The 18147-nt window shown below is 47.7% G+C and overlaps 1 long non-coding RNA gene across 1 annotated transcript; it reads right to left on the bottom strand.

The window, feature by feature from the left end:
* Positions 1-13040: 13040 nt before the first annotated feature.
* Positions 13041-16422, bottom strand: LOC144123428 (uncharacterized). Its single transcript, XR_013313096.1, has 3 exons — positions 16321-16422; positions 14239-14284; positions 13041-13273 (listed from the first exon to the last, which is right to left on the bottom strand). It is a non-coding gene; the product is annotated as an uncharacterized LOC144123428 (long non-coding RNA).
* Between the last annotated feature and the right edge of the window lie 1725 nt (positions 16423-18147).

The raw sequence follows: 18147 nt of genomic DNA, 5'->3' as shown, positions 1-18147 counted from the left end.
TCTGGGCTGCGGAGCAAAGCCTCCCAGGATTCTATAGTGCGTGAGCTATCATATTTAGCCGGGCACGTTTACACCATGTGGACCAAATTTGCTGGCTGATCGCAAAATTTGCACTTTGACCTGAATACTGTAGGATGCCACTTGCTGTAGAGTACTGGGTTGGGAAAAACCCCTGTCTGTAATTTCCTCCAAAGAACCTCCTCTTTTTTATTGAGCGTTTTGTCCGCTACCGGATAAATCTGACGATTTAGTCTGTAGTATTGTGTGATTTCCTGGTATGCGCGCATATCCTCTGTGCTGTTTGTACTTCCAGAGATTTGGGAGGTCCCAGGGGTCGACCGGTAAGTGAGACCTCGGGCGACCGAATGAGCCTCCTCGTTCCCTTTAAGTCCTTGGTGAGCTGGTGCCCAAACGAGCAGAACCAGTTCTCTGGGTCCTCCTTCCCTGCTTAATATACGGATGGCAGTCTCCGTCACCCTCCCCGATTCGTAATTTCTCAAAGCGTTTTTTGAATCGCTAATGACCACCTTGACCCCTCCTTGGCTGGCGGCTAAGGCTATCGCCACTTCCTCAGCTTCTACTGTCTTGACACCACTGACTGTGCAGCACGCCACCGGGGTTCCGTCTTCCTTAACCGCCACAGCCGCGTGTGCGGCTTTGCTCTCATATATTGCAGCGTCCGTATACAGGACGTCCTGTCGACCTGTATACCTAGCATGTAATGCTTCTGACCTGTCTTTGCGCCTGCCTTCGGGAAAGGCGGGGTGCACGTTTCTGGGCAGCGGAGGGATTTTAATCTTGTCCCTGATTTGTCGTGGTATGTCTCGTGAGCGGGCATGTTCATGCTTGGGCTCGTAGCCCAATCTCTCTAAAATTTTCCTCCCCGTTTCAGAACCGAGTAGCCTTTGATGCTGAGCGGTAAGGGCAGCCTCAATGAGCTCCGCGAGAGTGTTGGAGACCCCTAGCTTCATAAGTCTCTCGGTGGATGTGTTCGGGGTAGGCCGAGTGCGACCTTGACACTTTTCCTGATAATGATTTCGAGCTTGTTCCGTTCCGCTCCGTTGAGTTTCAGGTAGGGTGCCACGTACACTATCCTACTGATTACGAAGGCTTGCACGAGTCTCAAGAGATTCGCCTCCTTCATCCCAGCGTGCCTGTTCGCTATTCTTCTGATAAGACGACACGTCTGATTTGCACTAGCTTCTAACCTAGCAAGCGTTTCATGATTCTTCCGATTCGCCTGAATCCTTAGCCCGAGGACGCGGATACTGTCAACCGCGGGGATCTCTCCGCCATTGACATACAGGTGGATGTCTGCCTCGTGCTTTTGATGAAGCCGCCGTTTTCCAGGGGGCATCATGAACAGTGCTTCCGACTTTTCGGCCGAGCAGTTAAGTCCCTTGGGTTTCAGGTAGTCTTCAATGATGTCAAATGCTTTTTGCAGAGAGCTTTCAATTTGTCCGTCACTCCCCTTATTTATCCATATTGTTATGTAATCCGCGTATATTGTGTGGTTTAAATTCTCAATGTCCGCCAACAGTTCGGGGAGTCTCAACATCGCAATGTTGAAGAGGGTCGGTGATAACACCGAGCCTTGCGGCGTTCCTGTGTTACCAAGTATAATGTCCTCGATGGAGTCTTCCCCTATCTTGAGAGTGGCTTTCCTGTTCGTAAGAAAGTCCTTGATGTAACTATACACTCTCTTACCTACATTTAGTGAGTTCAGATTCTCTAAGATCGACACGTGCCTCACGTTGTCAAATGCCTTTGCCACATCCAACCCCACAATCACTTCCGTGTCTCGGGTTTGCTTGTCTATAATTTGGTCCTTGAGTTGCAGCATCACGTCGCATGCCGACAGCTTTGGTCGGAAGCCGATCATGGTGTCTGGGTATAGCCCATTGTCCTCTATGTACCTACTGAGCCGCGTCTGAACGACATGTTCCATAAGCTTACCCACGCAGGAGGTGAGCGATATCGGCCTGATGTTCTCGAGGCCCAGTTTCGAACTTCATTACAGTGATGGAGAAGAATTGAGAGTAGCCTTTCATGAAGACACATTTTTGTCAAGGTAAGGGACTAGATATCTGACGAAAAAATAGTACAAGCGAAGTAACGAATTGTGCGTAGCATGTTCTGATAGAGTGTAATACCACCAAGCCTTTAAATTAAGCAGGGAATAGCGGCAGTCCGAGGCGCTTTGTGGTTTTATGGATATCACGTAGGTGGCGAAAAAAGCATGGGAATAACTAGGAGGAGGCTAAGACGTCGGAAGGACGTGCAGAACACATGCACGCTGAACAGAGAAAAATGGAACATACGGCAACGGAATTTTTGCCTGCTGACGAGTAATGCGGGAAATGATGGTGGCTCGAACAGGAAGACACTTGCCGGAGAACCAGTAACTGCAAGGTGTTAGACGCACGAGTGAATGTAAGCATTGCAGCAATTCACTTGGGCGTATTGCACAAACGTGCGCATGAGTGTTGGTCGCTATAAGACACCGAGTCCTTTTGTTAAATATCTAAAAAAATAACTCAAATATCATGGTGCTTGACCTCCAACATATACTGAATTTTGTGTCACGCTTCGTTCCGGACCGCTGCACGAGCGGGATTAGCTTCCATCGGCTTGCACTAGGATTTTGACACTCTTGCCAGGATCTTAGAGAAGGTTCAAGAACGAATGATCCTGCCCAGTACTTTGCAAACGTTCGAAGCTGTGTGCAATAGAGTCGGTATTATAAGATGGTGAACAAGGTAAGGCACATTTGCTCTATCTGAAGTCTCATTTTTCCAGGAAGGCCAATTTGCAAGGATGATCACGGCAACAGCGCTTTGAAATTTGTGCATAAGTCCTCTCACACACCTGCCATGTGATAACAAGAGCAACAAAGCAGTACAAACAGCCCAAAATTTCAAACAACTAACATTTCCTTCTGTAGGGCAAGAATACAGTAAATGATCATGTTATGTGCATGCACAGGATCGTGCATTTCCACCTCTAACGCGGCCCCGTACCAGCGGCGCTCCACGGAGCGCCTCTCGCGGGCACCCGGACAACTACTGCGAAGCCGCAGTGAGAGTCGTAGGCGGGTGTTGGAGCTTTGTCGTCTGCTACAGCACGTTCCTGCGCTTGTCTTGACATGTAGCAGCTGTAGCCGGAGCACTGTAGCATACGAGAAACCCGGAGCACCCGCCTACGGCTCCAATGTTGCCTGCGCAGTAGTTGTCCAAGTGCCCGCGAGAGGCGCTCCGCTGAGCGCCGGCGGCACGGAGCCGCGTTGAAGGTGGAAGAGGACGACATTTTACGAAAGGTGTACGCTGATTATTTTCATAAATAAATTAAGCATAAAAAACTGCAATCACAAAGCGCATTGAGTGACGTTTGATTTGTTGTCTTTGCAGTTGATCATGAACTGCTAGGCACTTACTGATGCGCCTGAGAGGTGTTGGGCTTACATTATCACTCGAAACAATCAAAACGATCACCACTGTCTTGTCGCCGATTCGCACGAGAATTACCGCCACTAAAAAGTTGCAACAGCCCGATGTGGTCATCGCAAATGGAAGGAGGTAACCACTTCGGATTTCACCTAACCGTGCTGGAATCGCTCCATTGTAGACAATAATAGCCTCCAAGAAGGCGGTGAAAACCGACACATTACTCGCATTTTATCATCTCTAGCCTGCGTTTTACCTAAGGCGGGAAAGACGGTCACTTTCGCATTAGAAAAGCGTGGTCGAATTGGGGTGCAGCCGAGGTTCCTCGTATCGCTTGAGACAGAGCGAAAGCTAGAGCCTGACACCGAACAGGTCGCTGCTGCCCTGGGGCGGAGGAGTTCGGCATCAGAGAACGTTCCGAAGAGGCTAGCGAGGCAGTAAGAAAAAGGCTTCGCTTACTCTTTGGACGACGTCTTGCACAGCTGGGGAAGCGGAGGAAAGGCCGGCTGCCGTGCACGTGCGGAGATCGCGGAGAGCGTGATGTGCTGCCTCGTGAAGAACGCGGTGCGCGTGAAATCTGCGGGATAGTTGGCTGAAGAAGAAAACAAAGCAACGGCTGAAATTTCTGATGACGTGAAATGACGTTATTCTGTGCGGTGTACTTCTTGTTTCTTTTTTTCTGAGGCGTCTCGGCGGGAGAATGCACGCCAATGAGTAAACTGACGTAGAGACAAAAGTACCATGCCCCTTCTGCTCAATAGCTTCGATAAACTTACTTGGAAACCTGTTCGTTGAAAATCAGTGAAGAAGTAGTTTGTGCCGGTTGGTAGTTTCTCCTGAATTTCTGCCTCTCTCCTCACCCTCTAAATATTGAAAAATGAACTCCGCATATTGCGGGGTGGGAATTTATGCACAGGAATAGTTATCCATAACTAAGATGGTGAATAGCGTTGCAGCAGTTGCCTTTCCGATAGTGATGCTCAATACTTCCCTTGCCACCGCACGCTCTGGGAATTAAAGGACAGAAACGGAAGCTAAAAAAAGGAACAGGCGTGAAGACACTGAAGACACACGCAGGCGTCATTTTTTAATGCGCTGCATCGATTAGCTGGAATATTCATTTAGGACTTCAGAGTATGGGAACAGATTATCCGGCGGAAATATCGGTTGTCGTCGTTCCAAGTCGTGATATACTGCAGCTTTTATAAGATCACAACAAATGTTAGGCAATTATGGCGCGTAGACGTATATAATTCCACAGACCTGTCTAGAGCGCTTGAACAGCGGGCTCTGTTGTGCAATATTGACAGTCGCTCAGGATTGGCCGGTAGAACAGCTCTTCCACTAGATTGTTGGTATAGCCTCAGCATCCTCAGTCTGTATGCTCTAAGGATGGGAGTGCCTTCGAGGCAGAGTTCGATATCGAGATCAACTGCTTGGGTCCTCGCGCGCGCGGGGATAACGAGCAGTCCAGACTTATCAGACGCATCTATGAGCGCGCTCTCAGTCGCGTGGTGCTCCGCCACCTCGATGGCTTCTTGAATGCCATCTTGGATGTGGTCGCCCATGCCCTTCGTAATCCATATTTATTTATTTCAGTAATACTGCCAGCATTTTAACAACGACCCTTGGAAGGAGTGGGTGCCACATGAAATGAACGTTGACAAGGAAAATGAACGTTGAAAAAGAAAATGCAGGTTTACAAGCAATGAGAAGGAAGAAGCAAATTTGTTACTAAAATGATCTTAGAGTAACTTCGGCGTCTTCAGCGTAAAGGACATGGTGTACATCAGGAATCCTAGCGAGCAGCGCGGGAAGTCCAAATATTGCAACATTGAACAACGTGGCCGACAGCACCGAGCCCCGTGGGGTGCCCCGAACTATGAGGCGGATCGGTTCGTAGGTCAAGCCTCTGATGCCCAGAGTATCTGTTCAATCCGAGAGGAAGGCCCTCACGTAGTCGTAGGTACGCTGACCACAGTGTGACCTCGCTAGGCCCGCCAGGATGGCATCGTGTGACACGTCATCGAAGGCCTCCATCAGGTCTGATGACAGCACATCATGGGCTAGGTTCCTGCCGGGATGATCAATCACATCCTCTTTCAAATGAAGGTGCACATTATTTTTATTCGAAAAGTGTGCCTTGAGGCATAAGTTCAAAAAACGAGAAGGAATGCGGGAGATAGAAAGTTAAAAGGAGTGAAGACACGTTGCGCTGAGGTAGTCGCAGAGGTTGCCGATGAAATGATAGTTCATAGTCCACTTCACATAGTCACGTTCTCGGTTCCACCGCGGGCCCACCTCTCTGAGGAGACGTTTTCTACTAGCAGCCGCCGCTGGGCACGTCCTCAACAAGTGCCGCACATCACAAATGTCCGGTCCAGCGCCAAAGTGAGGGCAATTGTCAGTTGCTTGTCAGATCTTTTGCACGCCACCTATAGCGGAGAGATGGTGTCAGAGCCACCCTTGTCCGAATTCGTCGCACGGATACCGGCTCCTGCCGAGTAAGACTACGGAGGAGACGGTGCGAACACTGAGGAATTCGACCGCGTGTTCGCTGGCGCAGAACTTCGAAATCGGAAACATTGGACAGGAACGGATCTGGGGGAAGAGGGGAAGGTGGCGGGTCGTCTGATGTGTCAAGGTGAGTCATTGCATCCGCTTAAATATTATGCGGATCCTGAGCATGGCCGCGAATGCAATGTATGCGCACAGGAGATGGGTACTTTGAGCAGGGCACATGAATTGATGGTGTAATCTGGAATGTGCATTGAACAACCTTAAGCTGTCTAAGGGCGGTGATGGAGTCGGTGTAAATATCAACTGCATTTAATGTGGGAACGAGCGGAAGGGAATCAATGGCACTGTAAAGGGCTTGAAGTTCCAATGCCAGGGGAGTGCACGTATCCGCGGTATACATCGCGCGAGAGTTGAGATGCAGATGGGAGGGACTATACACCTCCCCCTCCCCCCCCCCCACACACACATAAAGCAGTAACTCCTCTCTCTGCAGTGTGTGATGCATCTGTGTAAAATATGCACCCTTCAGGAAGGTGCCTTCATGTGGAGGCATGAAGGAGCACATCTTCGGTCAAGAGATGCGGCCGGAACTCGAACATGGTGTCGGAAAAGAAGACATTAGTTTCTAAGTGTGGGTGAAGCCGGTTGAGCACTACGTGTTCCATCAGTTTCCCAAGCACGACGTCAAAGAGATAGGACGAAGGTTCTGGAGCGCCAGTAGATTGCCTGCTTTAGAAATTTGGCTTATGTCAGCGTGGCGCTATTCTTGCGCCGGTCCTCCATGCTTCATTATAATACTCGGTAAAAGCCGCATAGCTTTGCTTTGCAGCCCTATCGCTAGGCTAGGGTGGTTGTGTTCAAGTAATTACGCTCCAAATACAAGCTTACGTACCATAGATTATTACTTCCAACGGCACATCGCTTCAGTTTACTAACTGTAACCAATGTAAATTACAGTTCTTTGGAGCTGACAAGAACGCCCCGGGTGCTACAATTGCGGTTGGACTAGCAGAACCCGCTTGCATCAAAATTTTCGGTTTGCACGACGTTCAAAGTGAACTTCCTGTGGCAGTGATTAAATTCCGGACTAAAACGTACCACCACATAGGAAATGATAAAATGTGTTGACCGCATTCTGGATCGAGGTGTCAATCGGACATTATTTTGACGCACCGGTGCGCGAAGAGCAGAGAAGGGCAAATGACCTTATTTTTGCCTTTCCTCCCTCAGCCTCAATTTGCAAAATTTCTTGGCCCTCCTTCACCCTCACTTCGTAAAATTGCCTGGCCCTCCCTCGACCTCACCCTCAATTCATCGACCCTCTCCTCATCGTCGCCCTCAGAACAGGGACTATTAAAATTTTTTACTACAGATTTTTTCCAATGTTACCAAGTCGCACTAGGCGCTTACTATTGTTGACTGCGTCCGTTTTCCACTCTCTCGAGCCGCGTGGATCTTGCGTAGTACTTTGAAGTTCTTTGTTGGAAAGAATGGCCACAAGAAATTGCACAAGGACAATAGTCGTGCTGTAGCAGACCACTAGCAAGAGCCGGGTTAGTCCGGTATTTCTGGAAACGGATAAAATGAACTGTGCCAGGGAAATCGAGGCCATGAAAAGAGCAGCTTTTTCTTGAGTCGTCTTACCTGCGTTTTCTGGGATAGGCTGCACCCAGGAGGGGAAACTTCTTAGCTGGGGCTATTAACGTGTACCGATTTGAACATACCAGTGGGATGTATGCACTGCACCCTCGCCCTCTATATTTGCGTCTATTCCTCCTTCACCCTCTCGCCACATCTGCCCTCCCACACCCTTGCCTCACATTTCTCATCAATCCTCTCTCTCTCACTACACCCAGTGAAACACTTATGAGGCTATGGTCAGAACGCGTTCATGAGGGCCCTCCATCGTGAGGTTGCACATATCTGACGAAGATATGGTGCGAGCGTGATATGTGTTGCGATATATGTTTGGTCAGAGCGTGTTGCGTTGGGCATATGTTCATGGTGCGCTTATCATCCTAGATTTGCGGGAGCTCGATAGAAATAGCGGCATTGAAATAGGGGGTGGGGGGAAGGCAACCGTGGTGAAGTGACGGGGTGGTTTCACTGCAAGGTCGCTAAGGTTGTAAACGAGGTAGCTACAAGTGTAAGGTTGGGCAACGTTGTACAATCACTTGTTAAAATTGACCAGTGACCACCAGTGACTACCAGTGTCTCGTTTCGGTAGTCTACGTGTTTTCTGCGTGTTATGCTGCCATAGTCTGCAGCGGCTCAATGGAGTGGGTTCAGACTAGTGCATCAAAAGTGTTTGTAAAGGCACAGTACTCTAAAGTATGTACTTCGGCTCTTGGGAGCAATGAACGAGGAGCATGAGGTATAAGGTATGCCGGCAGGGTGGCTTAGTGGCTGTGCCGCCGTGCGCCACAGCCCATAAGCCACAGTGCCGGGTTCACATTCATTTAACTCATGTCTTGTGTTGTAGCTTCTGCAGCGGTCCTTACAAACCCACTCGTAACCACAGAGTTGATAACTTCTCTAGCCCACAGCCACGTTCACAACATCCGGCCAGGTGATCACGAGACAGAAGGGGAGAGGCATGCAGGACCACGCATAAAGCACTGTTCATGAGCTTCCCACTGTGACGCTTACCGGGAGCGACCACGAGACCCACAGTACCTTAGGGCGCATCTCACGGAAGCTTTCAACACGTCAGCCTGGGTCAAGAAAGTCAAACATGATGTGGCTTGTCCATTCCACGGGAGACAGGTCGACCCATACGCCGCGTCGGCATTGATACGTTGATGCGTCGGCGTTGATACGTGTGGCTGTGGGCAAGCATTCTTGCAGAATAAGCCGAGCCATTTGGGAGCAAAAGCACACTGGTGGCCACCTTCTGTCCCTGTGAGCTTTTATACCTAGATGAGTAAACTAGAGTAAAAGAAAGGTCTCAGCGCATTGGACTCCAAAACTGCAAGCTATTGAAGCGAGCATGGACAGCTTCGTTGAATCCTTGGCGAATGCGTCGAAAGCGCATATAGTGGCCGTCCTTGTCACTGCGGTTAAGGCCAAGTCATTGAACTTGATTTCTGATGTTCACTGGCTGTACGTCCACGTCACTGGTGATACTTGAAGGAAAACAGTCACTGCGACATATTTCAAAACTTCGATACCCACATAGTTCGACGCCATCACAGCAGAGACGGTGCAGCTGGCGAAGCCATCAGTCCCGTTTTTAGCAGCACAAGATGAGAGGCCGTGCCTTCTTTGCCGATACGGACGCACGCATGTAAATCATCTTGCTAGTGACGACTCGCTTATCTTTCGCGATACTGAATATGCCTGATTGAGATTTTGTGTATAGCTGAGTTTTTCTATATTTCTTTACAAAAATTAGTATTGCTTATAAATTTGGATGCTTCGTAGTTTGCTAATTATATTAATAATCAATGTCACCGCAGGTTGAGAGACCTGCGGTTGAGAGGCTGCGGATGCGCTCCATCTGTTGCAAAGGAGCAGAGTACTCTTCTGCACAGAGGTGGACGCGGGAAAAACTAGAGGAGGAGGGCGCCAGTCTTGAACTGTCGCTGCGCGACGAGCGCCCTCTATAGCGTGGTGTAGGGTGTGAGAGGCCGCTTCTCAGGTTGGCGCAGGCCGTGCGTGGTCTCGTATCGAAACACAGCGGCCCACGCCCCGAAGCGGCCTATTCAAGCTGCATCCCCGAACCCGAGGTTGGCATTGCTGGTCCGGGTGCAGTCCCACCTGCGTAGCGCGGGCAGAGGGAGTGTGTCACCACTAGTACAAATTTTAGGAATGCACTCACAAAAAGAAGGAAACTTATTTAGCTGTCGTTATAGGAAACCGTATGTACAGGGTTGATGTTCCGCATCTTTATATCTTTGGTAGTCATAGCGCTTAATTTTATCTTTTGACTAAACCGATCTGATAGTTTAAAGCGCGGTCACTATAGCCAGCCACACTGCCCTCAGAAGAGTCAGGGCTATGCGTGAATAGAGAGATTCATGGACGATTAACGGCCCCTAAGAGAAAAAGAAAATGACTCTTCAAGAAAACATTCCTTTTACAGCGAAAAATCTCGGTGCCGAAAGCACTTTTTCCACTTCATTGCTGATTCATGTTAGCAGCAAGCAGAGACGGGCAAAAAAACTTACTGACATGGGACTCTTTCATCCAGTCGGTACATTATAAAATAAACACACATCGCACCCATTCCGCGGCTACAAAACGAAACATTGGCTCCCATATGCACATAACAAATTAGCCAGCATTCCAGAGCACATGAACCCTCTGATCCACGACAGTGGACGCCAAGCACAAGCCATGCGTCAAAAACCGCTCTCCAGAAACATGCATGCACAGACGCTGCACGGTGTGTGTTATACACACACCTGGCACAGACATTGCGAGACCTACACACGTGGCCCCTCAGGGAACCACTCACTTGCTCCACATTGGTAGTACGTGCAAGCCATTATCCAAGCCATACAGAAAGCTCTTTGCACAAGCAGCAGGTAAGTAAACATCACGAATACATCCGTGTGGAACGCGCATACCTGCATCGTGCACCACACCCGCATTTCACCCCACAACAATCCAGATTTCTTCGGAGGACAGAAACGAACGTACTCCTTACCCCGCAGAGGTTATTTATTCCGCCTACACAGCGACGCAAATTGACTCAGTTATCCTCATGAGATCGCATGCATGGAAAATATTTTTTCACATGAAGAACTGCCTAAAACACACTTTATTTCCCGTATTCCTCCCCCCCCCCCCCCTAATAACTTGAAACACTTGGCTCAACTCTGCGTAACTGGATAAACCGGGCTCTCTATAGCAGAAGAGGTGCCCTACCATCAATTATGAGTCACCTGTATCCACCCATTGGGGGAAACTTAAGCTCCGCCTTTAAACGTATGACGCGATAGCGTTAATGGGTCACATCAGAGGCTCCTCTTGGCCACAAAGACACGCGCACTCTTTCGATATTATGTGAAAGCCCACCTGACAGGCCTACAAAGCACGAATTTAACCAAGCCGTACGAGAGTGCCTGCGTGGCCTAAAGGGGTAGCGTGTCTGACCCGCAACCCAAGGGTTAAGGATTCGACTCCCGACAAAGTACCTCCCTTTTCTTTTCACCACAATTCATAAATTTTATATAATTTCATGTCCTAATGACGTGTAAGTCATGTTGCGACCTTAAAATCACGCAGCCCCACGTCTGCCGTCACGGCCCTAAAGGCAAATTTGACTTTCTGTGCACACCGGCTGAAGCCGTGCAATGCCACGCTGGCCAAAGGCTTAAAAGACGAAAGACAAGTCGTGCGCACCGGGCTACGCTATAAATCATGAAGGACGCATATATGCAAGTGCACATGAAGACGAGCAGTAAGTTTCCACTTTAAAGGCGCAATAACATCTCCTTGGAAATGTTAAAGAAACCGGCCTGTATTTGTTCTTCATCGCCGAAGATGTCCGTGCTTTTCTATTCGTGCATTACGCGTTCATTTCGAGTTTCATTTGACGCTGATGGTGCGTGCTCACATTAACTATACATCGTGCAAGCTATGCACATAGATATAGATGCGCATTTAGGCAGTCACCGCTCGCATACAATTTCTCGTATATTATATATAAAGGGTCACTTGCTTTGTGTGACGCTTTCCTATGCGCGATTCATGCGCGCGCTCATCACTCACCAGCCACGCCAATCAGCCCGGGAGTGTTCGTGCACCTCCTGCCAACGCAAGTCGGCCCGCTGGGAAAAGGAGTGTCTTCTGTCGTTGACGGCGAACAGCTGGGCGTCGGCGTGCGGGTCGGTGCTGTCGCCACGCTCCTCCTCGGGATACTTCGGGGCCTGCACGACGGCCGCGCCTTCGACCTCAGCTGCTTGCGTCTGCATGCCATGATGTCAAAGTAACAGGACCGGGGATCGTGAAAGTTACCCGAAATATGAAGTCCCTCTCATGATGATATATTGCGTGTAGGTAGCTACAAACGGTAGCCATCACCGTATCTCACTTAGTGAAAGCAACGCGTATGAAAAGTTGGAGTCAGTGATCCAATTCTGAAGTTGAGTGTTTGACAGCAACCCATCCACTTCGAGATCATCCCGGTGACGTCATTATTTTCGTTAATTTATAGCCAGCGCTATTGTCTTCTCTAACTCCTTAGTCGGATTCCAAGACAATCTGTTCCTACCTTAAGCTGTACTTCGCGCAAAAAAAAGCACACAAAAGTGAGCCAGAGAAAGGAACAGGAGACTGGCCTCCTGCCTCACTGTTAAAAGATGCGTTATTGTGAAAAATTTCAAAAGGGGACTATTAGCATGAGAAAGGCAAAGGGACATGATGAACACTTTATCTCTGGCCAGTTTGGTTCGCTTCTTTATGAAAATTAAATTATCTGGTGCACAGTTTTAAATTTGACCTAAATTTACTTCCGGTTTTTGTGCACAGTACTGCAGCAGTAGTCCGCAGCTGGCCAATAAGGACGTAGTCCAAAATTAGTGCTGAGAAAAGTGCGAAGCCAAGCTTAAAGAGGTGCTCGCTATCACCGCCTGGGCTGTCTTGGTGACGCCTTTGTGCAAATATCTGGAGGTGCTTTTCGCAACGAATATTGAAAATATTCGAGTTAGCTGTGTGCAACTCATGGAAGGCGTTCTAAGTGCGCGCATTCGCGCAGCGCAATGTCGTTCCAGGCTTCTTGTTTAAATTCATTGCTGAAGGGAATAAAATTAGCCTGTACCGCCGTGCGATAGATCTGTCCTGTAAGGTATACACCTAGGTCATGTATGGACCGCCGCTTTACAACGTATATTTTACCGATATCAAAACCATCTTGGGAAGCGTCATTGCTGCAGACATGCTTATAGCTAAGCTAAGGAAATAAAACGGCTGACAGACAGCGCAAGTCCTATGTACATATATCCGGCTGTATCGCCTTATCTCCCGAGGTATAGTAAATTGTGAATCTGCCCGGTCACTATGCTTGTGTAATTCCTGGTCCTGTATCCATCTGTCATCCGATAATGCGGGTTGAGTGCTTCCGTACCGGAAGCTTCGAGGCCTTCGAGTGGTCTGCAGAGGGCACAGAAGGCTGCACGCTGAGGAATGCACCGGCCGATGTGGTGGCTGCCCGAGCACGTGTTGTGTCGTGCAGAGTTTCGGCCGGTGCGAGGAGCACGTGAGCGATCGCCTGGTGGACACGGCGCGTGTGGTGTGCGAGTGAGGACCGCGGCTGGTCTTCTCCGGTGTCCAGGCGGTAAAGGTGGTGGCACCAGTCCCTGCGGCTGATACCAATTAAGAGCATATGTATATAGAGGAAGTCTCGCTTATAGAGTGGCACAGCCAACGCTCGACTTACGGCCAGCTAACCACAAGCATGAAGTCACATTACGCCTTGGTAATCGCTGCTCTGTTTATCACAAACTTTATTGCAGCGCGAAGAATGTGAGGTCCAGAAGCAAGCACAGAAACGTAATTTACAAGCGCCCAACCATCGGCTATATTTTAGGTCATCCATGATGTTTTGAAATTGTTCTCCTGAGTTACATAGCAAAACAATGTCATCAAGAAAGCGAGAATTTTTAAGATATATAGATTACTTTTATCCGAAGTTCAACTCAGCCCATTTCTCGGAATACCCCATGTAAACACGCGTGATGAATAGTGCTGAAGAGATCTCATCTCCAAGCCTGACACGCATTCTTATTGGCATTTTATTACTTTCTCTACGGAAGACTATCGTGGCTGTGTAGCCACCTTAGATACTATCAAGCACATTTACATATGTGTTTCCTAGACTCTGGTTATGTAATGCTTGCACGACTGCTGCGGTTCTGGCCAAATAATTCAAATGGATTCTTGCAAGCGCCAACGGCGCTATATAGGTGCTATTAAGGCGACACAGCTTTGTGGTGATGCTTTTTCAAGAAGCTTGCGAAGCGATGAGGTCCCGAGTCAAGAAATGCTAAAGTTTGAAAACTGTTGCGCGATTGTGCTTGTCAGGTGTTCATTCATGCCTTTTCATCGAATACCTTCCTGCAAAGTTTTTACTTCTAAACGGACATTCCGCGGACAGTGCTGGTAATAGCGCCCACTTCAGTTTGTTATAACTGAAAACAATGATCAAACACACACTGAAAATTGTTTTACGAGTACACAACCTGCGGGATGATACTGAAGGCAACAATTTGTGCCATTGCAGATGCATATGTTTGGAAGGAAAGTGGCACGAAGCCGCACGACAACTCACCAGTTTTCATCTCTCGTGATGATATCTGCAACTTTCGTGGCCTTATCTGCAGTCAGAAACAAAACTGATTCAGCCAATGCAATTGCGAATAGGATAATGTCGAAGCAAGCTAGCGTGCGAAGCAGAAGACACTCCTGGACTAAACTGCAGTTGTCCGATCTCCAATAAATAATTTTTTTTTAAAACAACACCCGTATTCTAACTAAAATTTCATAGCACAGTGTAAAGACTACATATTAACTAAAATAACACAGGACAGACACTTTATGCGAATGACAGCTGTGATTGACTGTATGCTCTCAGTTCATTTTAGGCTTCATGACCATTAGACTAGAGAAGTTTCAACTAGAGGAGTTACAAGAATGATGATTGCTGTGCTAAAAGCAGGATTAAAACGGTAATAATGAATTTTTCTAAGGCTGTATAGAAGTTTGTAAAACACCACACAAAATAACATGCCAAGTGCGTATTTCGCATCTTTAGAAATATTGAGTTAAATAATGGTGAAACACGGTTGCTAATACCCTGCAAGCTTATTGATGTATATGCTTTTTAATTGCGGAGAGGATCGTACGCGAAAACTTCAAAAAGATGTGATCATCTTGACAGCTCAATTATTCGACGCTCAGCTGAACTTCGGGTATCGAAAAGGTTGCATTACTCTTTGATAACGCCGCTGACGGGGAGTTTCCCTCAGACTGCTGATAGCTTTGGGAACCCGCTTAAGTTGACAGGAAGTTTCCAAAGACCTGTGGTCTACTTATTTATATCTTCAAAGATATTAATAACCTGTACTGGACAAATGCATGCTAGACTTGTCGGTTTCCTCAAGAGTAAGAAAAGCTTGCTAAATCGTGTGTATGCAGAAGGAACACAGATGCGAAAAAAAAAAATTCGCTGGCTTATGCGCTGTAGCAGTGATTTATACCTTACCCACACTAGTTCTGTTCAACAATATAGAAATTCTCAAAACTGGCGTGCGGATATTTCAAACCCAGTAGATCGGAAAAGCAATTTGAAGGGCTCAAGAGCTATGGAAATTAACGCACGCCGCACATTTCGATGCCCATTAAATTTCAGGCCCGTTTCTCTAAAATACATTTCTGGCCAATTTTTCTCTTTATCCTGTGATGTATTTTTCGAAACGAAAATTCAGTCTAAATGTACTTTAATCAAATATTTCCCTGCATGAGAAAAAAGTAGCTTAAGCACCTGAGAGCGTCGCCGGCCTACCGTAGAAATTTGCGACATCCATATTTATTTATTGTTTTAGAAAAGTGATACATCTTTATAGACACGAAGTAGGCGTACAATTCCGTCCAGCAAAAATTTAAAATGTAGCCGACGTAGCGCACGTCATAAAAACAGGATTGGACGCTTCAAAACCAGAAATCAAAAATCACGTGCACAATAGATACTATGTCGCAAAGGGTCATCATGGCGGCTAGAAGTGATAAGTCTGCAGGCCACAAACGGGCATGTGTGGAGCGACTAACAGTAGCTGGAAAGATATTTGATTCATGCGCACCCCGTCTCGCGGTTTTCTCTGGTTACACTATGAGAGATAAGGCACTGATGGACGGTAAATTACTATCCTGTGCAATATCGCCGATCAAATAGCCGGATGTGTTCTAGAATTTTTTTTGTTCGAATTCTAAAAAATGCTGGCAGCTATTTGCTGCCATAAAAAACAACCAGGCCGGGAAGAAATTTTCGAACAGGTGGGATAAATTTTGCTTTTGCAGTGTGTCGCTCACGAGAAAAAACATACGCATGTTTTGTCAGCTTTATGCAGATGTTTTTTTTTTTCGGTAGACTCTAATGGTAACATCGACAAGCTGGCATTTGCACTCGCCCAATCTCTTTCTTTTTTATACAGGCTTTTCGAGCGAACATCTTTACAGAGCATGTTACATAGCACATAGCTGTTACATGACATTTTAACTTACGGTGGTAATTATTTGAGCTGACGCTAAATGCGTATCCCGTTCAGCAGGCTGCCCGCGCTGTTTCACGCGGTGTTACGCGTTATTGGCATTATTTCCAAACAAAGCTTATAATGCGGCTCATAGCTGGGCTCACTGATATTTGCTGGACCGCTTTGATAAATGGCGGCCGGGCAAGGGTGGGCCGGTGTCGTTCTTGCTGCGCTAGCTGCAAGCTGCAGGGAAGGCGTCTCGGGGACCATCCTCTCAGTGTTTTGAAGGCTCTGCGGTGATGTTCCATCTCCTCGACAGCTGTCCTTGGTCTGACTGGCCATGGGTTCTTGCTCGGGCTGGGGTTTAGGGAACACATACATATATGAGCGTATTGAATGCATTTGAACCGGAGTGTTGAATCGAAGCCTTCGAATGAGTGTCACTTACAAGGTCTGCAAATGACACCACAGGCCGCGCGAAATATCACTCAGTGATTAACTTCTCTTAGGAATTTTTTGTGATCTTTCCTTGCTGTTTCTATGAACTCAGAGTTTTTTTTTTCGCGCATTCGCTGCGCGGCCTTGTGCAACGGCTAGTAGTGGTAGCTCAGGGAAACAGAGTTACGAAGTGAACGCGTGAGGAGTGCTTCAGGATGGCCTTCTGTCTTTTGTACTCATTTTCTTGCTGAGATCGCTGTCATATGGTACACCAAACCTGATTTCAGCACAGTGGCGGCCCTCGCGTAGCGTGCTTGGCTGAGAAATGCTTTGCCGAAACCGGTTACATCTTGACTTTAATGAGCAATTAGTCTATTTAGAGTGTACTTTAACAGAACTAGGCATGACAGGCGGCGACGGGTTAAAAAGCACAGTGCGAAGGCGCTTCGAAGCTGAGAGAGTTGGGGCAAGGCGACACAGGCTTAAGTACAGATATCTCATAAAAGTAACGAATAAAGCACACCGGAACATCGGCGGGTGGCGTATTGTGCAAGAAGCGCCTCACTAACGCGGGCGCAATTTGTTCACGCTTCTAGGTTCGAGATAAGCTTATCGCCGCTTTTTGTACATGAAATTACGGATATATCGAACTATTTCGCGATTACATTAGAGTTCGATAAATTCAGGATGGACCGTATTCCTCTTTATCCAGCACATCTAAAATACCCTTGGCAAAGCAGCAGCCGTCAGAAATCTGCAGAACAACGTCCCAGAAATGTTTGCTCTATTTTCCAGCATTAACAGATAGGCGGTGCGTACGTCTCAAATACCTGTGGCGTAGGGTCGGCACTGCTGGGTCGTGAGAAGGGACGGAGCAGCATGACGTGCAGATCTTGGAGATGGCGGTGGATGCGTAGAGCCACGGTGGCGAAGAAATAAGGCACCGCGTTTCGCAGCATGCCGGTGTACCGAAAGTTGGGTCGCTGGCTTTTGTCGCAGTCCTGTCTGGTGATGTCAGGCATGGTAAGGTGGCACAGAACTACCTCTCGCATGGCCGCATGAATGGGATTTGCTCCTGGTGCATAGAAAGCAAGAAAATGACGGGAGACATTTTGAAATAGATGGCAAGAATCCACCTCTTGGATCTAACAGGGGCGTCATGGATGTGCGGAAGTGCTTCGGAGCTTAATTCTAAAATTTTGGCAGAAATAACTGAAACCAAGGTGAAAGATCGGGAAAGCGCAAATATGGTGCAAATTATTGTACGAAAAAGAAGAATATAAAGAGAAGATACTAAGATTTATATACGCACTTTAATGCCACGTGGCAGGCGGCGGTGACTCCGCCAGGGGGCAGCTTATCGGAGCGCTATGCGACGAACCGTTTGAGACAGCCTTGTGAACGAAGCAGCAGAGGCCTGAAATCATACAAATTCCACTTTTACTGCTTAGAATGGTGCCATTACAAGTGCCTTTCAGTACAAACAAGCTATCATAACAAGACGCAGCAGTAATAATATGAAGTGCTTTCTCTTCGAAGACCACCGCACTTAT

Source organism: Amblyomma americanum, chromosome 3, assembly GCF_052857255.1.
Source record: "Amblyomma americanum isolate KBUSLIRL-KWMA chromosome 3, ASM5285725v1, whole genome shotgun sequence".
Lineage (NCBI taxonomy): Eukaryota > Metazoa > Arthropoda > Arachnida > Ixodida > Ixodidae > Amblyomma > Amblyomma americanum.
The sequence above is the reverse complement of the archived record's forward strand: the minus strand, read 5'-3'. Positions and strand labels throughout refer to the sequence as shown.